Source organism: Taudactylus pleione, unplaced genomic scaffold, assembly GCF_031769625.1.
Source record: "Taudactylus pleione unplaced genomic scaffold, aTauple2 ptg000208l, whole genome shotgun sequence".
Lineage (NCBI taxonomy): Eukaryota > Metazoa > Chordata > Amphibia > Anura > Myobatrachidae > Taudactylus > Taudactylus pleione.
Genome location: NW_028284610.1, coordinates 2,048,096 through 2,074,517, shown reverse-complemented (window position 1 = coordinate 2,074,517; position 26,422 = coordinate 2,048,096). Strand labels below are relative to the sequence as shown.

The 26,422-nt window shown below is 43.3% G+C and overlaps 1 protein-coding gene and 1 pseudogene across 2 annotated transcripts in view; one reads left to right on the top strand and one right to left on the bottom strand.

Annotated features, from left to right (window-relative positions):
• POU6F2 (POU class 6 homeobox 2) overlaps positions 1 to 26,422 on the bottom strand; it is a 750,988-nt gene that overhangs the window by 580,463 nt on the left and 144,103 nt on the right. The window lies entirely within an intron of this gene.
• The window catches only part of LOC148517838 (uncharacterized), a 52,388-nt pseudogene continuing 28,259 nt past the window's right edge, over positions 2,294 to 26,422 (top strand).

Below are 26,422 nucleotides of genomic sequence, written 5' to 3'. Positions count from 1 at the left end.
CTCAGCTGCAGAGAGTTTGGAAGAGTCTGTGAAAAAACTCACCCTAAAAGAAAGAACAAAAAATAAATAGATATATATATAAAGAAAAAACTCTATATATAAAACCTCTGCGCTTATAAAAATCAACTAAAAAATGTGAATTGGCAGATAAATCACAGCAACCATTGCTTGTGCAGAAATTATTCAGGACTTGATCAATGAAACATAATATATTTAATCATACACATAATAAATGAAAATGAAACTAAAAATGTACATATATCACATAGTACCTCTAAAAAAATACATACTGAGATAGCTTAAAAGTTGATAGCAATTGCTTAAAGTCACTCTCGTGCAAAATTCCTTATATAATAATGGTATTATCTCGATTTGTTAAATACCACTATCCCTTAATTAAAATGTCCTGCTGCCATCCGTGTTTAGGCATATAAGGAAATATAAATGAGGATTTTGTCCTGCTATGGAAATAGATGATAAAGTATCATCATATGTGCATAGGGGTAGAAAATTGCAAATGTCCTGTATGGATGTTCAGTTCGTGAACTGGCCACACTAAACAGCAGCTAAAGTTAATGCTCACCCTGCTGGTGTGCTCGATAGCCACAAGGCTTCCTGTTTGAGCTCCAGCTGAAAACAAGCCTTGGACCCAGTGTCAGCAACAGCCTGCCTTCCACTGAGGAGATGTCTTGCAAAGTAACAGCGGCCGCGCAGTATAGATGCACTGTAGCGGTGGCATTATCACATGATTGGCACACCAGCGTCCTGGGCGATCTGATCAATTGCTGCTCAATATCCTGGACTCAACTAAGTGGCTGGAGATCCCCACTGACGCGTTTTGCCCCTATATGCAGCGGGGGCTTTCTCAAAGAGTGTTGATCCCCTCCACCAGCCATCGTTTTAAATGGTTGAACTTACATGTGATTGGTCAGTCAATTAAGTGAATCATTTTCAGGTTTGTAATATCAGCTGTATTTCTTCCACACCTATTTTATGTTTAACAATTGATTCAATGTTTAGATCTCACTATATACACACAAACTTGTAGCAGCTTACATCAAAATAATAACATAAATATAAAAAATGCTTATGCACATTATAATTTTCACCAAAAAATATATATTTACATCTATAAAACAGTTTGATCGAGTCCCTACATATACACTTCAATATACTATTAATACAAAACCAAATAATAAATGAGGGTTGATATTGGGCAGGACTTCCAAATGACATTGTTACCATACTAGCATGTGTATTCCTATAGAGAAACATAATCAATCTAATCGTTATGCAACAATAAGGTAATATCAAAAAGCCATTATTTTGCAAATGTACAGTACAGTCTGTGCATGCCTAGAACAAAGAGAGCCACAAACAACACCCTTAAAGCTGTGTACAAATGCTAGGAGTTTAGGAGATACATTCTCAGAGCTAATCGCAATAGTGACTAGGGATAATCTGGATATTGTAGCTATTACGGAGTCATGGAGCAATGAAAAACATGACTGGGACATAGCTATACCAGGATATACTCTTTTTTTAAATTCTTTATTTTAAAAGCTCATGAGAGTGGACACACTGAACATATGAATGTACATATGAGTGCAAATAGCCTCAGCAATGAGCCACATTTTTAAATACAGTATAAGTCAGAACAGACAAACAGAACCAATAGAAAACAAGTACAGGGGGAAGGTGGAGGTGTAAGGGAGGGGAACAGGACTACTTGAGAAGACAGGAAATCTTGAGGATGCACAGAAGATATCATTATAGAGACGAAGAAGAGTACCTATCCAAGGTAATAGAGCAAGGTAAGGTGAGGCTAGGAGAATGGCCCTCCCAAATGCACATGGGCCCAATGGAGGGGTCAAGGGTGAGGGATGCACACTTGGAGCCCACACTTGGGTGAACGTATGGCCCCTATCATGGAGATAATAAGTGATTCTCCATCACTGCGATATGCCAAATTTGCGATTTAAAGGCAGAGAGAGATGGCGGGGGAGGGTTTTTCCAATTGCAAGCTATGATTTTTTTGGCAGCTACTAGAATAAGGGACTCCGGGATATACTTTATTTAGAAAAGACAGAATGGGAAAAATTGAAGGAGGGGTAGCAATGTTAGTGAAAAACAACATAAAGACTTCTTCAATACAAAATATTGAATAAAAAACTGAGGCCCTTTGGGTGACCATAGAAACGGGAGATGGACATTATTCACACTGGGGTGATTTACAGACCATCAGGCCAGGGGGGGGGGATGGGACAGGAACCTTTTGCAAGACATCACTAAAATGGCTTTAAAAGGAGAGGTAATAATAATGGGAGACTTTAATTTACCACATGTAAACTGGGAGGGGTCTTTTGCAAATTCCACTAGAAGTTGGGACTTTCTCAATGCCTTGTAGGGAGCATCCCTCAAGCAACTGGTGAGGGAGCCCACTCGCAAAGATACTATACTACAGTAGACATCATACTCACAAATGGTGATAGGATATCAGATGTAAGTGTTGGAGAGAACATAGGATCCAGTGACTATCAAGCAGTATGGTTTAGTATAAAGACAGGGTCTGACTCATGCCACACAAAAACAAAGGTGTTAGACTTCAGGAAGGCTGATTTTGCAGAGATGGGGAGATGTGTAAGCAATTAATTGGCAGATTGGAGAAACTTGGAAGGAGTGCAGGAGATGTGGGGGAAATTAAAAAGTGCAATACTGAAAGCAACAGATGTTTGTATCAAAAGGGTTAGGAAAGACACATGGTAAAAGAAACCAGTGTGATTCACAAAAGAAGTATCAACTAGTGTGAAAGCAAAAAAGAGGGCATTTAGGAAATATAAGCAGACTCAGAATAATGAAGACAAAGAGCGGTATTGTGTCAGAAGGAAGGAGGCCAAGAAGGTGATCAGATGTGCAAAGGCACAGGCTGAAGAGAAATGGCCCAGTCAGTAAGTAAATGGTCCAAAACTTTTTTTTAACTATATAAGTGAAGGAAGAATATCAAATGGTGGAATAATAAGAATGAAGACAGACAGTGAGAGTCTTGTGTAGGGAGACACGGCCATAGCAGATCATCTAAATGATTATTTTTGCCCAGTATTCACAACAGAAGGAGAGGGAAAGGGGCCACAGTTAAGTTGCAAGGATATACATGAGGTAGATACAAGTATATTTACAGAGGAAAAGGTCCTAACAGAACTGACAAAACTGAAAGTGGATAAATCAATGGGGCCAGATGGGATACATCTAAGGATACTAAAAGAGCTTAAATGGGTCCTGGTAACACCATTAACCAAATTCTTCAACCAGTCACTGGCTACAGGAGTAATTCCAGAGGACTGGAAAAGAGCAAATGTAGTCCCACTGCACAAAAGTGGAAGCAAGGAAACTACCGACCAGTGAGCCTTACATTAGTAGTAGGGAAAATAATGGAATCACTATTAAAAGAAAGAGTCATAGATTATCTCAAATCCAGCAATTTGCAAGATCTCAAACAGCATGGATTTACTAAGGGGAGATCATGCCAAACAAATCTTATTTTCTTTTTTGACTGGGTGACTAAAGTAATAGATCAAGAGGGGGCAATAGATATAGCTTATCTAGACTTTAGTAAGGCTTTTGACACGGTCCCACATTGTAGACTGATAAACAAACTTGAAAACTTGGGACTGGATTCTAAGATGGTTAAATGGATAAGAACTTGGTTGCAGAATAGGAAACAGAGAGTTGTAGTAAACGGAGTGCAGTCTCAGGAGGGAAATGTTACAAGTGGTGTGCCCCAAGGTTCTGTACTTGGACCAGTGCTTTTTAATATTTCTATATCTTTCTTGGTGGCATTGTAAATGGTATTTTGACGGGAAAGTATGCCTTATGACCAAAAATATGCAACAGGGTAGACACAAATGATGGAGGATCTAGGTAGACTAGAGGAATGGTCAAGAACATGGCAACTACAGTTTAATGCTAAAAAAATCCAAAATCATGCACAAGAACCCAAAAGCTAAATATAGTATTAAGAGTACTCTAATGGAAACTACAGAGGAGGAAAGGGATCTAGGAATCACTATTTCAGGTTACTTAAAGGCAGGTAAGCATTGTCACAAAGCAATGAGAAAGGAAAGTCAGATGCTTGGTTGCATAGGTAGAGGAATCAGTAGCAGAAAGAAAGAAGTAATAATGCCACTGTATAGGTCATTGGTACGGCCTCATCTAGAATATGTTCAGTTCTGGAGGCCAGATCTCAAGAAGGATATAAATACATTAGAACTCTACAAAGAAGGGCAACTAATATGGTGCATAGCATACCTCACAAAGCTTACCAGGAAAGACTAAGAGATCTTAATATGTATAGTCTGGAGCAGAGAAGGGACATGATAGAAACTTTCAAATATATCATGGGTTTTAACAAGGTGCAGGAGGGAGACATTCTTCAAAAAAAGAGAAGTAAAACACGATGACACGATGAAACTGGAGGGAGGGAGATTCAAAGAAAATTTGAGGAAAAACTACTTCACAGAAAGTGTAGTAGACAGAGCTGGCCCTAGGCATAGGCAATCTAGGCAAATGCCTAGGGGCACTTGGAGTGCCTAGGGGCATTCCAAGCCTAGGGCCGGCAAATGTTTAGGGAACCTGGATGGGTGGTCCACTGCCTTGTCTTACCGCGGGCAAAGGACAGGGTAGCTTAGCATGCAGACCAGAGAGCGGTGAGGAGGCTGGAAGGGGCAGATGGCTGCTCTGCCTACTGCGGTGGGGGGACCGGGCAGCTCAGCATCCAGTCCAGAGCGGGGAGGAGGCTGGATGGGGCAGATGGCTGCTCTGACTCGGCTCCAACTGGGCAGTTCAGCAGGGAGTGGGGAGGAGGCAGTATGAGGTCCAGGGTGTTAAAACAATGAAGTGATCAGCTGCCGGCATCATTATTAGAGCAGTACTAATAATGAGTCAGACTAACTCATTATTAGTATGCCGTAATGATAATAAATAAAGAGGATGGAGGTGGTCTGGCTGGAGGAGAGGAGGGGGGCATCTCACCCCCCCTCTCACTCCGGCTCCTTCCCCGCTGGCTGCCAATCAATTGACTCCTGTCAGAGGAGTCACAGAGTTTCTAATGTGCGCCGCCCCATCTGCCTGTGACTGGAACAATATGCGGGCTGCGGCTCAGCTGTTTCATTCCCACTCAGAGAAACCTCTCCGATGGAACACTACTGGAACGGGTGCCGCTTACACTGACCACCATTGTGTATTGCGTAACATCTAGTGAGCGGGGATTATACTGCATGGTATGACCATGCCCCCTTTTTTAAGGCCACACCCCTTTCCACATGGGGGGGGCACTAGTTAAAATCTTGCCTATGGCACTAGTTTAGCTAGGGCCGGCTCTGGTAATAGATAAATGGAATAGCCTCACATCAGAGGTGGTAGAGGAGACAGTATAGCATTTTAAACATGCATGGGATAAGCATAAGAATATCCTTACAAAGAACTGAAGATCACATACGGTTGAGGCTACCAAAGGGTAAAAAATGGCAGACTAGATGGGCCAAGTCCTTCTTATATGCCGCCAAATTCTATGTTTCTAATGTGTTCACATTCAAAATAACAACTGGACATGTACCTATAGAAATTCAAGCAATATTATATAATTTTGATACAGATAACTCTTCTCCAAGAGGGGAATTCAATTAGAGGCAAAAAGCCATATTGGCCTGTTTTTTTGCGAAAATTTTGCCTAAAAAAAATTTGCCAAATTCAATTCCAGGACAATTTCGCCTAAGCGGAAAAAATTCTCCAAAAAAGATTCTCAAATCAACGGCTGGTGAAAAGTAATGCAAAATCTTTATTTTGGGGTGCAAACGTGGGTAAACAACTCAGAACCCTTGGGACAGCCCCCCAAAGGACAAATCTACAAAAAAAAACAGAAACAAAAATCTAAGAACACCCCAAAAAAGCCATGTCATTTTTGGGGTGAAAATTTAAAAAGTGTGGGGATAAACATTAAAAGTAGCGAAATAGACTTCTATGGGTCAGGTGTTTTTGGGATTGCAGGTGCATGCAGCAGGTGGATTTTTCACGTTTTTTAAAAGTTCACTTTAGAGACATAAAAATATGCTAGCCCCCATTTTCAAGTTCCCCAAATTTGACAGGACTACTTATTTTCACAAAAAATACTGCTTTATGCCATTCTTCACCACTTTTACAAAGACGCTAATAGCAAGCAATTTACACAACTTAGTTTTATTAGGGCTATTAGTATACATCTATATAGATTCCCTATGTTAATATATCTTTTTCTAGGGTACAAACTGATTTCTCCAATTCTTTCAGTACTTTTCGCCTGTTTCGCATTCGCCTATTTCCGTTTTCGCCTGTTTTGCAGTTGAATTAGGCGAAAAGCGGGTCGAGCACGGAATAAATTCGCCTCTGAAACAGGTGAATGAAGCGAAAAGTCGGACAGGCGAAAACTTCACCTCTAATTGAATATGGCTCCAAATCTCATGTTTTGGAACATGACATTTTTTCCCATGTGATTATCATTATCATATATTGTTTACATACAGTATCTGTCAGGGACAGACTGCGGCTGAAGCAAAAGGGGTGTGACCTCACCTCAAAAGGGGCATGTTTATGTCTCATGGGGCATGCCGCAAGTCATGGGGGTCTAGCCTCGTGGCATGCCCCGTCTGTCAGTATCCCGGCCGAGCAGAGCGCCAGGAGGCGGAGCTGCTCGGCCAGGGTTTAACACTGGAAGTGCCAGATGGGCAGTCTAGCCCTGGTATCTGTTATCATAAGTTATGGGATGCCTGCGCTCGGGATCCCAGCGGTCAAAATCCAGATGCTGGCATCCCGACAGGTTTAGGATACCGATACCTGTCGGTTGGTATCGGTACCTCCTCCTCTCCCTACCTTAACATGTCCCTCCTCTGTGCCTAACGCTAATCTCCCCCCAACCCTAATGTCTAAACCTAACCTCCAAGCACCCTAAACCTAACCCTCCCCCCTTAGTGCTTAACCCTAACCCTCCACCTTGTGCCTAACCCTAACCCCTAACGCTAACCCTCCCCCTAACCCTACTGCTTACCTTTGGGATGCTGGCACCGGGATTATGACAGATGTCCAGATTCGGCGCCTGTGTTCTAAGCGTTGGCATCCCATGTGCCAGAGTATTAACCACATCCCACGGTGGCAGCTATGTCTAAGGACTATCACAAAATACTTATAAAACAGTAATGGCAATCATATTGTTCAATACAACTTAATCCACTGCAAAAAGGCTGGTAAAATGGGTGTGCAAATGAAGTCTCAGGTTTTGAAATGGACTATGGAGTCTATACATCATCCCTTAATTTATACAAAAGTGGGTAAAAATTTACATTATCACCTACATACAGTATGTAGAAATTAAGTATTGGGGCCATTCATTATAAAGGTAATGCAGGAGATATCACAGATATATCCTGCTTACCTCTCTTTCCCAATCTGTCTCATTGTCCCCATGTAATAGTATAGGGACCTAAATAAATCAAGCTTAGAAAATACTAAACCTGGCCTTAATAATTAAAATGATGAATAGACCCCTGGACTTCCTACTTTTGATACAAATGAACTGTTATGTCAGGTTTTTTCTGTACAGTACTTTCTAGTAGGTCTTGTGTAATATTTAACCTATAAGATTACATCCAAACTAGTTACTCACTGTGGGGGAGATGTATTAAAGCTCCAATGGCTCTATTTATTAACATTATTTTTACTAAAATAAAGTGAAAAAGGGTGTTTTCACACCCTTTTCACATTATTTTAGTTTCACCTGTAGTTATTACAGGGCAATTGGAGTAGAATTAGTAAAATTCTACTCCAACCCCTAGTATCACAGATCGCATTTCCCATAATTGTAATGAGAAATGTGATCCGACCAGAGTTACTAAAAATAAACTGTAAAAAAATACCGGGGGAAGCCCTGTGATAATAACGCCACCTGGAGGTGGCGTTATCCAGGGTCTCCCCCGGTTACTGGACTCCCACTCTGCTCTAATGGGGAGAGCAGAGGCGGGAGCCGGTACCAGTAATCAGCTATGTGGTCTAAACAGACCACAAGCTGATTGCTGTAAAAAAAAGAAAAAAAAAATTGAAACATTTTTTTTTTACTTACCTGAATCCAGAGACCGGTGATCGGGCCTCCGGTGATGGCTCTTCTCCGGTCAGCTGGTCTCCCATAGTGCACTGCAGCCCGGTCATCAGGTGATCGGGTCCCAGTGCAGTATGGGAGATCACCTGATCGGGAAGCCCGGAGAAGATCACTGGAGGCCAGGAGGATGCAGGTAAGTGTAATGAAGGGAGGGGCTTAGCGTCAGTGGGGGGTAGCAGCGACAGTGGGTCGGCGCATCCGCAGGCTCTTAGTCGTGGTATTTTTTCCGAAAATACCGCGACTAGAGTGCGGATGGGATCCGCAGGGACAGAGCTTTATCACAAGCTCTGTCCCTGCAAGGGATTTATAGTAAATCCCTGTGATATTGCCTGAATTCGCAATGCGAATTCACTCGGTAATATCACACTACAATCCGCATTCAATATGCGGATTGTAGTAAATAGAGCCCCAAGAGAGATAAAGTGAATAAGTTGCCCAAAACAACCAATCAGCTTGCAACTGTCATTTCAAAGACTGTGCTAGATAAATGATAGTTAGAAGCTGATTAGTTGCTTTGGGCAACTTATCCACTTTATCTCTCTCCAAGGTTTGATAACTCTCCCCCTGGAAGAGATGTATCACACTTTGGAGAGAGATAAAGTGGAGAAGTTGCCCAAAGCAACTAATCAGCTTCTAACTGTCATTTATCTAGCACAGTCTTTGAAATGACAGTTGCAAGCTGATTGGTTGTTTTGGGCAACTTTTTCACTTTATCTCTCTCCAAGGGGGAAATGTATCAACTCTTGGAGTTAAAATGGAAAGAGATAAACAGGTCTATGTACTATTAGTACACGTACCTCAGTGTTAAAGCCACTCCTGCTTCGCCTGTTATCTGTGCAAAGCTGGTGGCAGCTACCGTGATGTGTACTAAGAAACGTGCTGCCAAAGAGAGTGAACGAAAAGTCACCCCCTTGGCGATGACAGGCAGCAGAGTAGAGACTGGATTCACCCTCTCTTCTCAAAGTGCTGCAGCAGTGAATTTTTTTTTGTCCAACTTTATGAAAAACAAACAAAAGTGACAGGCTTGCTTCCTGCTTCTTTACTGCATGGGAGGCAGATACCAGCAGCTACAGGAGGCGAAGCCAATGCTGGAGAAGACACCCAACGTTAAGTGACCTCTCCCCTTAATAACACCTGGGACACTTTGCTATGGCAGCGCTAAGTGACCCAGATGCAGTGCAATATTGTAGCCTGCACTTAGCGCTGGCAGGCTGCAAACAGAGAAAATCCCTTTAGTACATACTGAGAAGCGATATGTTCAGGGATTTTCACTGTCTTTTTAATTTTTTTATTTTTTCTCCTGTTAGTACATAGACCCCAAAGTTCCAACCCATCAGCTTCTTATTGGAAGTAGTGTGCTCCCTCGTTGCCTCCTCTCAGTACCCTGACCAGGTAGACTGACTCAGCAGTCACTAGGACCTGCAGGAGTCAGTTAGAACTGACCCAATCTGTGACGTGCTACTGTGCATGTGCCGCGTCTCCATTTGCCTTTACTCCCTGGCGTTCCATGGGGGCGGTCAAACCCAGGATACTTACAGCATACAGAGTCACCTCTAGTATATAGGGCACCATTGCTACCATCCACAGGTGTATTTACCGCAATCACCCTGGTGCACAACAATGCCCAGCAACACTCAAAAGCTCCAGGCTGCCATTATTTATAAATTATACATACAGCTGTTACACCTGTGACATCCCTGTGTCATTTGCTACTTGTTGTTCTACCTGATTGGTTAAGCTGTACCATGTGCGGACTAACCACCACCAGCACCAACAACTGTGTTACACATTTAACACCACATGTAACTTGGCCAAAGTGCAATATATCTTGGTTTAACTTTCTGTCTGGAGGACTACTGCTCCCAGCACGTCCGCTTGCATTTCATATTGATAGCAACATTAACCATAACAGGTTGTGTTATCCTGTACGCTATCAACGCTTACTGTACTCTGCTAATACTTCTGTCATTATACAAGCTGTGCTAGAAAAATTACAGTCAGAAGCTGATTGGTTACTCTGAGTAACTTCTCCATTTTATCTCACTCCAAGGGGCATATTCAATTAGGTGCGAAAAGGCAGTTTCTGCAAAAAATTATCGCTGGTGATGTCATTTCGCCAGGCGAAAACTTTTCTCCGTATTCAATTCCAAAGACTTTTCGCCGGTGCGGAAAGTCAATGCATTGGAATAGGCGAAAAAGATTTGCCTATGAAGGAGGCAAAAAAGAGTGCAGAATTGGGGTTTTCGGGTGCAAACTTGTGGGAACCACCCTGCAACCTTGGGACAGGCCATCAAAGGTCAACTGTGTAAAAAAAAAGTTTAAAAAACACTTTAGAACACCCCAATAAATGACTTTGAAAAAGGGGGCAAAAAAGTACAAAGTTGAGGGACAAACTTAAAAACTAGCGAAATAGACTACAGGGGGGTCCCCAAGTATGCCCCAGGTGTTTTTAAAATTGCAGGTGGTTGTGGCAGTGGATTTTTTAAATTTTTTAAAACTTCACTTTAGCAACTTTAAAATATGCTTGCACCCATTTTCGTGTACCCCAAATTTGCTGGGACTACTTCTTTTCTGCAAAAAAAACTGCTAAATGCTATTCTTCACCACTTGTGCAAAGATGCTAATTAGCAGCTTTTGAGATCATTTAAGTACCCCAAATACCTTCAGCAGGCCTATTCGGGGGTATCTATAGTGAACCCTAATGTCAGTGCATCTTTTATGGGGTGTCAGGCTGATTTCCCCAAATCTAACAGGACTTTTCGCATGGTCAGAATTCACCGGGTCCCGTTTTCAACTATTTCTAATTGAATACAGGGATAAGCGGGGACGAGCACAATACTTTTTCCCATGGAAAACCAGCGATGTCGGCGAAAAGTCCGGCATGCGAAAATGCCAAATCGACCTTTAGTAAATTTTACCCCTTAGTGTGTTTTCATCAACAAATAGATCTTAATAACTGCTTTGAATCTCATTTAATTTTGGATGTAAATCAATTTTATGACACGTCCCTCAGAGGTAGCAGTACACGCCCACTTTAATGCACACTCATAGGTGTTGCTATCACAATCTCCCTGAAATGCTTTTTCAAAAGTAGACAAGTATGGTCTAGTCCGAGTTGAAACACACACAGCATCGCTGAAACGGGAAACTTTTGACAGCTGAAACACTCAAATTTACCAAGAATCATGTTTTGCTGAATCGTGTTTTTCGATGGTGTACAGTATGTGTTCGCATTTCACCCCGAGTTCCCTGTGTCTGACCGCAGCCAAACACACCCGAACATGCAGCCTGCACATATCAGGGAGATACATGCAGGCTTCATGTGTATATACTGTTAAAAAACAGTGTTAAAAGCAGAAAAAAAGGCGCGGGGTTCCCCAAAAAAACATAACCAGCCCCGGGCTCTGTGAGCCAGTCCTGGTTCCAGTTCTGGTTATAAAAATACAGGGGACAAAATGTGTAGGGGTCCCCCGTATTTTATGAACCAGCATTAGGCTCTGTCAACCGGTCCTGTTTTTAAAAATATTGGGAAAAAATTGTGTGAGATTCCCTGTATTTTTAAAACCAGCACCGGGCTGAAACTAGTCGGAGTTTAATACCACAGCCAGAGGACCCTTTCACAGGGTTCCCTAGCCAAAGCACTAACACCCCAAACTAGTGAGCCCAGGCCAGTGATCCCAGGGGAAGTGGGGTCCCCCCCTTCTTCTGAGCACCACAGACCTGGGCTGAAGTCTGGGGCTCTTCCCTGCACCCCTGGCCAGTGGGTGCAGGAAAATACAGTGGAACCTGGATAAGTGGGACATGGATAAAATGGAAACTTCTATTACTGGGACTAATTGTGAGGTCCCAGCATTTTTGCACCAAAAAACCTCTTTAAGTGAGACTGTCAAACCTCTTTAACTGAGACTGATTTTTCTTGATTATTAGGAATAATCACCTCTATAACTGAGTCAATTGCTGTTAGGACCTCTTTAAGGGCACTATTTACTACAATCTGCATATTGAATGCAGATTGTAGTGTGATATTACCGACTGAATTCGCATTGTGAATTCTGGCAATATCACAGGGATTTACTAAAAATCCATTGTAGGGACAGAGCTTACGATAAAGCTCTGTCCCTGCGAATCCCCTCCGCAGCTTTATCACGGTATTTTTGCAAAAAATACAGTGAGAAGTGCCTGAGCATTCACTGACTAGCCGCCACTAAGCCCCGCCCACCACCGCTAAGCCCTGCTACTGTGATCGCGACCCCCCCCATGACCCCCCCTCCCTTAATTACACTTACCTCCAGTGATCGGTGCTCCCGTAATGTCCTCCGTGGCTCCGGTCAGCTGACATCCCATCCTGCATGGAGACCCAGTCAGGTGATGACTGGGCCCCACTGCAGGATGGATGACCAGCTGACCAGAGGGAGGACATCACCGGAGCCCCGATCTCCGGTCCCTGTAAGTTGTTTTTTCTACAGTGTATCAGCGTGTGGTCTGTTTAGACAACACAGCTGATCACTGGAGCCAGCTCTGGGCTCTGCTCTGCCTGTTAGAGCAGAGCAGGAATCCGGTAACCAGGGGAGACCCTGGATAACGACACCTCCAGGTGGCGTTATTATCACAGGGCTTCCCCCGGTATTTTTTCACAATTTATTTTTAGTAACTTTGGCCAGATCACATTTCCCATTACAATTATGGGAAATGCAATCTGCTTATTAAAAATAAGTGATAATTAGGTCTTGGAGTAGAATTTTACGATTTCTACTCCAATTGTCCTTTAGTAACTTTAGGTGATACTAAAATAATGTGAAAAGGGTGTGAAAACACTCTTTTTCACTTTATTTTAGTAAAAATAATGTTAATAGAGCCCTAAGTGAGATTAGTGCAGTTTATTAACCTCTGTAAATGAAACAACCGCATTTAGAATGGATTATTACAGGTTTTGACAAGTCTCTATGTCTGTACCTGGACTTACAGGGGTGAGAACCTCTATAAGTGAGACAAACACTTCTTGAACCTGGATAAGTGAGAAACTGGATGAGTAAGATAACTCTTTAAGTGAGACTAACTGGCCGTCCCTTGAGATCCCACTTATCTAAGTTTGACAGTAAATAGTTTCTGGTCATCTGTGAAAAGGTCCCCTGGCTGTGGCATTACACTCCGGCTAGTTTGAGCCCGGTGCTGGTTTTAAAAATACGGCGTAGCACTCTCGGCAGCAAGGTGGGAGGTGCGGTCTTGCTGCTGAGCACCATGGTCCTTGCTCAGCAGCGCAATGGCGAGTCCCTGGCCGCTGGCGCCCCTCTCTCTTGGTCCTGCCACGGCACCCAGGGCATGTGCCCTAGTTACGCCACTGAGTCTGTGTGATGTAGACATCGGCAAGTTTTCGGAGAGTCTGGCCAATGTATTAAAGGGGTAATTATTTAAAATACAAAACCAATATGGCCTGTACTTTGTACACTTGGCTCCAGAGCATGAAAACACAATACTGCTGCTCTGTTTTGACAGTCCCTACATTGGATGCCTTCACTTTACAGGATCCAATCTAAAATACTAAAATATACTAATATAAAAAGTCATTATCAAAACTGCACCAACATTTATTCATTTATTCACTTGTTTCAAATTTTATTTCATCTCAACCCCTATCTGCCCAAAATTTGAGCCTCTTATCCACACTCATTAGATTCTCCCATCCCTGATTATATTACATTTTTCAGGCTGCAACCACTTTGTGGAATTCCCTCGTACAAGATTTATCCTCTAGCACTAAACCTACAAGCGTTTCTTGAAAACTTACCTACTTAGTCAAGCTTATCAAAAAGTAGCTTTTCTATTTGCAATCTGGCTGGACTAATATACAATTCGTGGCATTTAACCTCATGTATCAAGCTCCTATTTTATTGGAAGCAGGGCTGCCTTAGCACTTTGTCTGTTTGTTAATACCAAGTCTTGTTTTATTATGGTGCTTGTTCCATTTGTAAGGCGCTGCTGTGTATGCTGCCGCTATATAAATAAATGGTAATGAATAAATAAGTTTCTCAGCCCCGTGCACTTCCCAGGAACTACTTTCCAGCACTGAAGGTTAGTGGGAATGTTTCCCAGCTGCACTATTTAATAAATTAAATCATTTCTTTGTATCGCCTGGATACAACTTGGCTGAGCAAGCTATTTAAGACTGCAAGAAATGAAAAGGCCACAGACCATTAAAAGTACACATTTTGTAGTTTGGATAATTTAAAATAAAGTATTTTACAGTTGGGACTTGGGTAAAATAGCAGCCAAACCACTTCATGTTAAAAAAAAAAATAAGACAGTAGCTTGGGAATTGTCACATTTTGGGGCACATTAGGATTGAATTGCTATAGATAAGATAAATGATATTATCTATAGTATGAAAACTACAAAATAGTCAGCCGAGGCCAGTAATCCCAGGGGAAGTGGGGATCCCCCCTTCTTCTGAGCACCCCAGGCCTGGGCTAAAGTCTTGGGCTCTTCCCTGCACCCCACCCCTAGAATTTTATATACACAATGAGACTCACCTTATATTGGACATAAATCTGTTTCATTTGCATAAAACATGCATTACCATGATGCATATACACAACAAATATACGTCCAACTCCAAATATATCCACATGTAGATTTTGTGGCATCTAACACTTATGAGTCTAGGCGGGATGTACTACTACTAACAATAAAATGCGGTCAAACCTCTTTTCCATATGTATCAATCTCTGGAAAGTGAAATTCTGCCTAATACAAATGTAAACAGCGTTAAATACACATATAAGTATAGGTATTATTTATAGGAATGGAATGAATTGTGTATAAAACATTAGTTAATAAAAATAAATAAAAATTATTTGGACATTCATCTAAGTCATTGATCATCAATTGAGATAAATATAGTCAATGGACATCATATATTAGACGGGATGTAATTATGAGACCTCAATCCCGACAGCATAATCCTGGCAAGGGATTTAACATACCGACGCCTATGTTAAATCCCGACACCGGAACGCCGAACCGATTGTCCTCTCTGCTGGGTAAGTATACACTTAGCCCAGGGATGGTGGGGTTAGGTTTAGGGACCCCCGGGGGACTTAGGGTTAGGCACCCGCTCTGGAGAAGGTGAGGGCTAGGCTAGGGGAAGGGGGGGGTTAGGCTAGGTGAAAGGGGGGTTTGGGTTAGGCACTAGAGGGGAGGTTAGGGTTAGGCACCACCCTCGGGAAGGGCTAGGTTTAGGGTGCGGGGAGGGGGGGTTAGGTTTAGGCACCCATTGGGGGGAGGTTATGGTTAGGCACTAGGGGGGAGGTTAGATTTAGGTACCCCTAAGGGATGGTTAGGGGGGGAGAGGAGAGGGTTAGTATATTTACCACTGGGCGTCGGGATCTTCACCTGTAAAACATGCAATAAAAATAATCAAATAAAGGTGCATATTTTAAAAAGATGGCTGGTCTCCTTGGGGGTATAGTCAGCGTGGTCAGGCTGGATCCACAGAGTTCTTTCAAGTAGATGTAATTATGGGAAGATAAACACCTTTATTTGGTTATTTTTATTGTATGTTTTATATGAAATAAAGCAAAGTTTATCATAGCATACTATATCATCCGAGAGTTAGACGTGGGTTGCACCAGCTGCTCAATGAAGGGAATCGTGGTTGATGTACAGAGACTAATTAGATACACTTAACATACAAGTGTATACATGGTACGGGCATATATATTGAGACACTATTAGTCCTAACTTTATCAAAGATACCACACTATTGGGCACTTGTCCTTCTCTTTTCTTCTTGTCCTTCTCTTTTCTGTTATATATATATATATAAATATCCCGCATATCACGACATTTGGTCCTGGTGTCTGATTTCTGTACTCATACAATTTCCAAGCAAGTAAACGGCACTCCAAGGACACAATTACAGATGCAAAAAAACGTGTGTTTATATATCAACGTTTCAGATGTTATAGATGTTCGCATATGACAGTGCCACTGCCGAGCCCATGGCACATCCACGAAGCTGTAAAAAATAATTTCTACAGAGAGTTAATTCCAATAAAGTCATAAGCAGATCATGATCAAAGATGGTCTGAGCTAAGTGCTGGGACAAAAATGTTCCTATAGCCTGTAGACCCCCCTGATGAGGTATAGTTATACAGGCTACATACATCAAGGCAACATAACAGGGTACCAGCCGGTACCTCCTTGATTTCCAGTAATAACTTTAGAAAACTTGTGTTAACCTTAAGAAAAGTTTGTTGAAAAGGTAGTAGAGGTTGTAGCACAAACTCCAAAAATTGAGCCACCGGGCAGTTGCTCGCCTTTGGATTCCCAGAAGTGCATCACCTGGAGGCGCCTGTGTTTGCGGTGGCTACAGACGGATGGTGGTGGTGATGCAGATTAGACTGAAGGGTATTTAGGGAGGATAAGTGCTCATTGTATGTATGTTTGTCTTTTACGTGATGTGTCCTGACGAAAGGGTGTAACCCCTGAAACGTTGACGTTTAAATACACTTTTTTTGCATATGTAATCGTGTCCTTGGGGTGCCGTTTACTTGCTTGGAAAATTTTATATATATATATATATAAATATATATATATATATATACACACATATATAAAGAGCAAGAGATATGCAACAGAAGAGGGTCTATGAAAAATGTCACACTTTAATAAAGAAGGTACAATAAAATAAAGGACCTGTAATTATAGAGAGAGAGAGAGAGAGAGAGAGAGAGGTGACAGGTGACAGGTGACAGGGAAGGTTCTATATAGAAAAACACTTTAATAAAGAAGGTACAATAAAAATAAAGGTCCTATAAAATATAGCCACTTTAATATTCTCAATTGTATATATATACAGTCAGGTCCATAAATATTGGGACATTGACAGAGTTTTCATATTTTGGCCTCTATTCACCACCACAATGGCTTTGAAATGAAACAAACAAGATGTGCTTTAACTGCAGACTTTCAGATTTAATTTGAGGGTAATTACATCCAAATCGGGTGAACGGTGTAGGAATTACAACAGTTTCAATATGTGCCTCCCACTTTTTAAGGGACCAAAAGTAATGGGACTATCAACTCAAAAGCTATTTCATGGACAGGTGTGGGCTATTCCCTCATTATTTCATTATCAATTAAGCAGGTAAAAGGTCTGGAGTTGATTCTAGGTGTGACATTTGCATTTGGAATCAGTTGCTGTCGACTCTCAATATGAGATCCAAAGAGCTGTCACTATCAGTGAAGCAAGCCATCATTAGGCTGAAAAATCAAAACAAACCCATCAGAGAGATAGCAAAAACATTAGGTATGTCCAAATCAACTGTTTGGAACATTCTTAAAAAGAAAGAACGCACCGGAGAGCTCAGCAACACCAAAAGACCCGGAAGACCACAGAAAACAACTGTGGTGGGTGACAGAAGAATTATTTCCCTGGTGAAGAAAAACCCCTTCACAACAGTTGGCCAAATCAAGAACACTCTCCAGGAGGTAGGTTTATATGTGTCAAAGTCAACAATCAAGAGAAGACTTCACAAGAGTGAATATAGAGGGTTCACCACAAGATGTAAACCATTGGTGAGCCACAAAAACAGGAAGACCAGATTAGAGTTTGCCAAACAACGTCTAAAAAAGCCATTACAGTTCTGGAACAACATCCTATGGACAGATGAGACAAAGATCAACTTGTACCAGAGTGATGGGAAGAGAAGGAAAGGAACTGCTCATGATCCAAAACATACCACCTCATCAGTGAAGCATGGTGGTGGTAGTGTCGTGGCGTGGGCATGTATGGCTGCCAATGGAACTGGTTCCCTTGTATTTATTGATGATGTGACTGCTGACAAAAGCAGCAGAATGAATTCTGAAGTGTTTCGGGCAATATTATATGCTCATATTCAGTCAAATACTTCAGAACTCATTGGACGGCGCTTCACAGTGCAGATGGACAATGACCCGAAGCATACTGCATAAGCAACCAAGGAGTTTTTTAAGGCTAAAAAGTGGAATGTTATGCAATGGCCAAGTCAATCCCCTGACCTGAATCCGATTGAGCATGCATTTCACTTGATGAAGACAAAACTGAAGGGAAAATGCCCCAAGAACAAGCAGGAACTGAAGACATTTGCAGTAGAGGCCTGGCAGAGCATCACCAGGGATGAAACCCAGTGTCTGGTGATGTCTATGCATTCCAGACTTCAGGCTGTAATTGCCTGCAAAGGATTTGCAACAAAGTATTAAAAAGTGAAAGTTAGATTTAGGATTGTTTAGTTTTGACCCCTTAAAAAGTGGGAGGCACATATAGAAACCGTTGTAATTCCTACATCGTTCACCTGATTTGGATGTAATTACCCTCAAATTAAATCTGAAAGTCTGCAGGTAAAGCACATCTTGTCTGTTTCATTTCAGAGCCATTGTGGTAGTGAATAGAGGAAAATATATGAAAAGTCTGTCAATGTCCCAATATTTATGGACCTGACTGTATATATATTGGTAGCTTGTCGTTAGTTAGAAATTAAAATAGCAAACTGTATGATAAAAACAAATATTTCTATTATTTGTAATGTTTCAGGCAGTTGTAGGGCCTAAAACAAAGGTAGATTTATTTTTCTAATTTCTTTTTTTAAATGTATCATTCTTTAAGAAGAGTGTCTTAGGCCTCCCCTACTGGTAGATTCTGTAACCTGTATTTAACAGCAAATGACATGTCAATCTTTGGATGATCCAGGTTATACAGGATCTGGCAGTGCTGACAGTAAGAAGAGACCACAGCTTAACCATGCAGATTACTATTTGTTTCTCACACAGAGAAGAGAAATCCATTAAATTGTCACAATTGTGATGTCACAGGATTGCAAATTCATGGCCAGGAACTGAAATAAATAGTTTCTGGTCAGGTCACTAGAACCGGCAAGCACTGACAACTGTTTCACCATAGTGATATCTCTAAACATTGGCTAGGAATACATTCTACCTGTATTTATATTTAGTAGGACAGTATGTGGGAATAAATTAAATCTTTTAGTGGGAATAAATTAAATCTTTTAGAGAAAACTAGGAGCTTGGATTTGCTCAAAGCAGCTGTGTTTGCTTAAAGCATTCCTTTAGTGATTATTAATGGTTCTTGGTGTTCAGATTACTGTTTTTAAGCCTGATTGTGTGTTAAACACTTAGGTTATTGGCTAAGAACTTTGCATTGTTGGGAAAGGACAGAAAATCAGTGGAATTTTGGTGTGGTTCAGTTAGGTCTGCGGGCTGATACCACACTACCGGGGATCAGCAACACCACATGTCCAGGTGGATACACCATGTTTTAAAGGGGGTTTGGATATCCTTATGTTGTTTCGTAAATACTTCAAGGCACCGGGGGCAAACAGCCACCCAATGTTATGTTATTGTTACAAGTTTTGCATTGATATTCTCCACTGAAACTGGCCGTCCTTTTTCCACTGGTGCATGCAATGGGGGGTTTCTGAGTTCCCAGAAATACCCCCCTACCCCTTCCCAAACAGACCAATTTTTTGTCACACTGGCTACCCCTGTGATCAGAATTCCAATACCTTGGGGCATAATGTCACAATTTGGTGGTCTATGGGGAAGAAGCGAGGACAGTATGACCAGATTGATTTTGGAAGATAGAGAATTGGGGAGAAGGGTTGGCGCTTCAATAAAACAGACTGCAGTCTAATCTCAACCGATTTACAGATCTATCCCTAGGAATCTGAAGAATTTACATATGCACAAAAACGGTATAGAGATGATGGCGCTATCTGTCATGTCACATTAGTATGGATATGAGGCAAAAATAATACTTATCCGTGAACGTTGAGTGCTTTGCCTTTTCTGTATTTTTCACTCTATCATCCAATGTGAAATTTTCATATACATATGAAAAAAACATATAACGCAATGTGTAGTTTCTCCTAAGGAAATTTTATAATTTTATAGATTCTTTACCAGAGTAAAAAAGTGGTAGGCGCACCCGATCTCACTGGATAAAGAGTGGGTGTACACCTATAAAATCGTTGACTCCTAAGAAAGGAAAAAACCTTCTCATCAAGTTTAATCCTTATTACTTAAGGCATATATGTAGAAGTTAGACGATAATCCAGGGAACACACCTCACTTACACTTATGGGGTGCAAGATGAAGCATGTAATGGTATCTGTTTTCACATAAAGATGGTCATCTTTTTTCACACATGTTCCATTATAGTGGTATATAGATAATATAAGTGGGTGCCAGTACTCACACAGGAGTTGGTGAGGTCAAACTTGTAAAGGTATCTTTAGATTCAGACACTCATGTAGCGAAATTCTAGGTTTTCTTTGTATAAATTTATTACATAAGAATTATGATGAACAGAAGTATCACATAAAATATATATGTATAAAAAATTTATAAAAATGTTCTAAAGGGGTCTAACCTGCACTGTGATATACATGATGCTATGCACTATGCAGTATTCAGAAAAATATTTCCAATGTACATCTTTTAGGATAGCAAATTCAACTAGTACAGAGAGCCATACAGAATCTCACCATAGTGCAGAGGTTCTCAAACGCGGTCCTGATCCCCAACAGTTCAGGTTTTAGAGATATCCATGGTTGAGCACAAGTGAGTTAATTAGCACCTCAGTTTGATTTAACCACCTGTATTTAACCATGAATATCTCTAAAAGCTAAACTGTTGGGGAGCCTTGATGCAGTGGCGTAACTTCATCCCAGGTGCCTGGAGGCAAGATAAATGTTGGTGCCCCCCCAAACTAAAATGTACCACCCCCCCAGCACCTATGCCAGCCCCAGATCCCGCCACCCCCTTATGCAGTTCCTTTTATATAATGCCCCCAGTAGTGGTCCCCCTATGCAGAGCCCACCTATGTAGTGCTCCCCAGTAATGGTCCCCCTATGCAGTACCTCCAGTAGTGAGCCCCTGGTAGTTGCCCCCAGTAGTGAGCCCCCTGTAGTTGCCCCCTGTAGTTGCCCCCAGTAGTTGCCCCCAGTAGTGAGCCCCCTGTAGTGAGGCCCCTGTAGTTGCCCCCAGTAGTGAGCCCCCTGTAGTTGCCCCCAGGAGTGAGGCCTCTGTAGGGAGCCCCCTGTAGTTGCCCCCAGTAGTGAGGCCCCTGTAGTTGCCCCCAGTAGTGAGCCCCTGTAGTTGCCCCTGTAGTGAGCCCCCTGTAGTTGCACCCAGTAGTGAGCCCCCTGTAGTTGCCCCCAGTAGTGAGGGCCCCCCCCGCAAACACACACACACACAAAAACACTTGCCGTCCATCCCCGGCGTCCGCTCCCCGGCACTATGGGAGTGACGTCATTACGTCACTCCCATAGTGCACTGCAGGACCCGGAAGACGGAGCTCACTCCTGAGCTACGTCCCCGGCATCCGCTCCTCGGCACTATGGGAGTGACTTTATGACGTCACTCCCATAGTGCACTGCGGGACCCAGAAGACGGAGGGAGCTCCGTCCTCCGGCTGCCGCCGGGGGTTTGAATAGGAGCCGAGCGCCTTCTGGTAACACACTCAGCGGGCGCCCGGCAAATGGAGGCTGCAGGGGTCTGTGACCGCACCCCCTGCAGTTACGCCAATGGAGCTGGAGCGCCGATCAGCGGCGCTCCTTCTCCATGCAGCTCCCGGGGACAATGGAGCCAGGTGCCCATTTCAGGGTTGGCGCCCGGCGGCGAATGACTCCATTGTCTCCGGGAGTTGCGCCACTGCCTTGATGACAGCATTTGGGAACCTCTGCCATAGTGTGTTGACATTTCAGGACACTATGCAGTCTTGAAACAAGGATATAATGGTGTCCTGAAATGTCAACACAATGTGGTGTGATCAGGGACTGGCTGGTAAATTTTAGCCGTCGGATCAAGAATATAATGTAAGGAGCATGTTTAGAGCATGAAGAGGTCTTAGGTGCATGGCTCTTTGCAGGAATCTGTAGATATTTTTTGGCTCCTAAGCCAAGTATACACCTATTCAATTATTGGCTGATCAGCACGAAAATTGTGATGCCCGAACTCTCGATCCCCTTGAAGAAAGCATACAGTGAGCTAAAAATAGCTCAATGTCTACAGGGTGCACACTGATTGGAGCGTTTAGCTGATCTGTAGAATGATCCATGAAGTGTGTACCCAGCTTTAGACTGACTGAATGCTACCAATTACACATGTTTAAAACTGTCTAATTTTATATTAGCTAAATGTAATGGACCCCATTCCTCACCATTCTCAGCATTTTAGAGTGTTACATTTGTCTTGTGTGAACTGCTCACAGACACACATACACAAATGCAAATATATATCTATATAATAAACGAGAAAGTGTGTCTGTCCGTCTGCTATTCTGTCTGTTTGCCCTTTATACACGCCCAGTGTTTTGGACCTAGCTCCACCAAATTTGGCATAGTGGTGTAGTTTGACCAGGATTAGGTTTTTCCCTAGGTTTGAACTTCATCAGGGCCACATACTGTCACACAATCCCTAAAAAATGTGGACACTCTTACATTACACAGGTTCCGGGGCTGGCTCCAGTGGAAATTGGTAGTCTACCAAAGACCTGTGTGAAGGCTATAAAAGTATCCTTTCAACCTCACAGGTTGAGCAAGTGTCAAACTTTATGACTCATGCAAATTCATACTAAATCCAGAGTTAGTCCTTTTTAAATTGACCATATATTTTAGTCAGCCCTCTGTGTTTGCATGCAAGTGTGAAAGCAGTAATTTTGGGGCCACAAAGCAAGGTCTTAAAGGGCCTTCCCAGAGGTAAAAATCACATTAATTTGCCCCCACACAGAGCCCATTCATGTTATGCTACACAGAGCCCATTCAGGTTATGCCACACAGTAGTACCCCTTATACACATTATGCCATGCAGTAGTAGAGCCCCTTATACATTATGCCACACAGTAATGCCCCTTGCACTACACAGTAGTGCCCTTTACCGATTATACCACATAGTAGTAGTGCCCCATATAACACATTATTCCACACAATAGTAGTGCCCCTTACACAATATTCCACACAGTAAAGTCCCTTATAACATTATGCCACACAGTAATGCCCCTTACACATTATGCCCCCCCAGCAACTTACCACCCTGTGTCACTCCAGCAGCCTCTCGCCTTACCCTGTGTGCCATCAGCAGCCAGCAGGTCTAGATTTGGTACCGGGCTGCCAGCTAATTACAGATGGCACACCAGCAGGCAGCAGCAGTCATTGAAAGACAGCACAGGCACAATTTGATTCTGGCACCAGTCGCGACTCAATCAGAGCTTATGGACCAGCAGCCAATCAGGAGCCGCCACTACTTATTGTCTGTCGGTCCACAAGCTCTGATTGCCTCTCAACTGGCTTACACTGTCTCTCCATGTCTGCCAGCCGGTGCACCAGCTGTAATCAGCTGGCGTGCAAGCACCGATTCAACACCCTCCCACGGCATTCCTGACTGAAACGGCCCAACTTGTGGGTGCAGGCGGGCCACAGAGGCAGCTTAGGCACCATAGCAGCCACACCCCTTGCACCCACGGTAATTATGCCACTGTTTTCATGCACGTTAGCAATTGAAACAGGATCAATGGAATTGGGTTGTAGTCGAGGACAATGTAAGCAAATAAAAGCTACAGGTGCACTTCAGGGTCCAGTCTTCAACCTGGGCAACTAGTATATACACACATATATACCAATGTGTTATTTTCTCTTCAGTCTATGAAGCCCCTCTTACCTGCTATTTTACCCTCCTGTTTTTTGTTGCCGTCCGGTAATAAACCACCTACCAACACCCAGTTTTTCTTTGTTCTTTTCATTGTTTATATGCTTTTTGACCAGTTAACTGGCAAGGTTGCATGAGATGAGGAAATCCATTTTGAAATTTTGAACTTGTGAAGATTGGGTTTCCTGCTGCTGCTCTGGCCCCCTGACAGTGATGTAGCTGTCTCTGATCACCAACATCACTGCCAGAATGTTGTGCGCCTGTAACAAAACTTTTAGGAGGGGAAGCTACTTCCCCCCCACACCACTGTTAGGCTGATTTTTGTAAGTGCATAGATCAGTTGTAGTGGGGAGGGGAAACACTGATCAGTACCACTGACACACACTTTGTTGCACTCTGCCTAATGGGGCAGGCTAATGCCACAAGTTGGGGGGGTGGTTGTGGTGGGTATTGTCCCACAAAAGGTTTATTGGCCCAGGGGATAGATATTATCCTTATATATGGTACACTTGTGGGTTTAGTGCCACAATGGAGAGTTATGGATACTGGCGAGTGGGGGTGGGTGCCAGGGGTGTTTTAACGCCCCAGGGGGCCCATGTGTAGCAATCCCCATTCTCTGAGCAGTGGCCCTCCCATACCCTGCATCTTACTTTGCTCCAGCAAGCGGGTCCTCCTCCTCCACGGCACTATTTCTGGGCATGCACAGGGAGATTTCATGCAAGAGACACGATACATCACTTCCCACTTTACAACAGCCACATAGTGTCAATCTAGCAGTTCTGAAAAGTTAACATGTCGGTTGGGTCACACTATGGGCCCCATTTAACAACAAGACATGACACCTTCAGCACTTGCTAAAGGTTAAGTACCACTCTTCCAGCAATAGCCAGGTTAAAGTGTGAAAGTAAAATGTGCATGCAAAGGTCTCTGTTATAAAATGCAAAAAAAATTAGTATGTGTGTTGTAGAAGGTGGCTCTAGCGGCAGGCAGCAGCTTCAGCACCCACAGGATGGCAGGGAGGAGGGAAGTAAGGTCAGGGGGAGTGTACCCCTCTAACAAGCCCGGGTCTGGGTAATTAGTTTGGCCACTGCACATGTGCATGACACAACATCCCATCACTGGCAGTGATAAGCTGGTAGCAACGGAGAGGAGGATGCCACAGAGGAGAGAGATGTTGCTGGAACTCACTGGAGTGGAAAGTAATGTTAATTACCAACTGCATATGTTTTGGTGTCACTGCTATACTAAATGAAATATGCTGCTGTTAATAAGGATTGTTAAATGGGGCCCTATGTTTGCTGAGTGAAAACCATATTCTATAGGGCAGAACACAGTGCTTCCACTGCATTCAGAAGTGTGAAGAGATGGCCACCATTCCTAATTTATGTACTTTTCAAAAACATAATCTAAGGGGTTTGACTGTTATTTGAATTGTTTGAGAAAAGGCCTGCTGCAAATTATCTATCTCCTGACAAACAATCAGACATTTTTTTCTGGTTACAATACCCAGGGGCGTTTCTAGAAAGGAGGGGGCCCGTGTGCAGTCTCCGACACGGGCCCCCTCCTCTCTCTCCGGCGGCCATCAGTGCACTGAGCTGTGTGTGGCCAGCGCCGGAGTTCAGGGCCGTAGGGAGGGTGGTGCAGCCGGTTCCTCCGCACAGGGCGGAATCCTCCAGCGGCACCGGCCACACACCTCCCAGCGCCAGAGGTCTGCAGGAAGAGACCTCCGGCAGTGGTGCGTGGCGCACGAAGAACGTCGGCGCAGGATCCCGCCCGCCCTCCACCCCCAGTAAGGAAAGGTTAGCGCTCAGGGGGAAGAGGAGGGTGGAGAGGGAGCGAGAGGGGCGGCAGTGCTGCACAGGGTGCACTGCCGTCCAGTTATGGCGCTGCCGGTGTTATAGACTCTGGGCACTAAGCGGTGGCCATTTTCCAGTCGTTTTTACAGCGCTGGACCCCGGCCGACGTGGGACTCCGGAGAAGTAAGTAATTATATGGGTGCAGGGTGTGCGGTGCGGGGCCCCCCTGGACCCAAGGGCCTGTGTGCCCCGCACACCCTGCACCCATTATAGATACGCCCCTGACAATACCTGCAAAATGTATAGATAGTGAAAAATCTTACTGTTCATGTAGAACTTAAGGAGCTGCAACAACCGTACAAATGTCCTACATTATGGCCTGATTCTGATTTGGAAATAAAGTAAGAAAGAGCAAGAAACTATGGTGGTCATTCAGACCCACTCGCGAGCGGCAGTACGCTCGCAAGTGGGTCGATGTTCCCCACTGCGCATGCGCACGACGGAGGGAGTCCCTCGAAAGTCCGGTGGTCGAGATGGTCAAGACCATCACGACCATCTTTTTGGACACTCGTATATGCTGTGGGTGGTCACCCACAGCTATACGAGCGTCCAGGAGGACGCTCCATTTTAATGGAGGAGGGCCCTGATTCAGAGCGAGCGCTCTGGTCAGAGCGTCCGGCTCTGAATCAGGCCCTATGTACCTGGGCAAACCATGTTGCAATGCAAGTGGTGCAAGTACATACGTTTA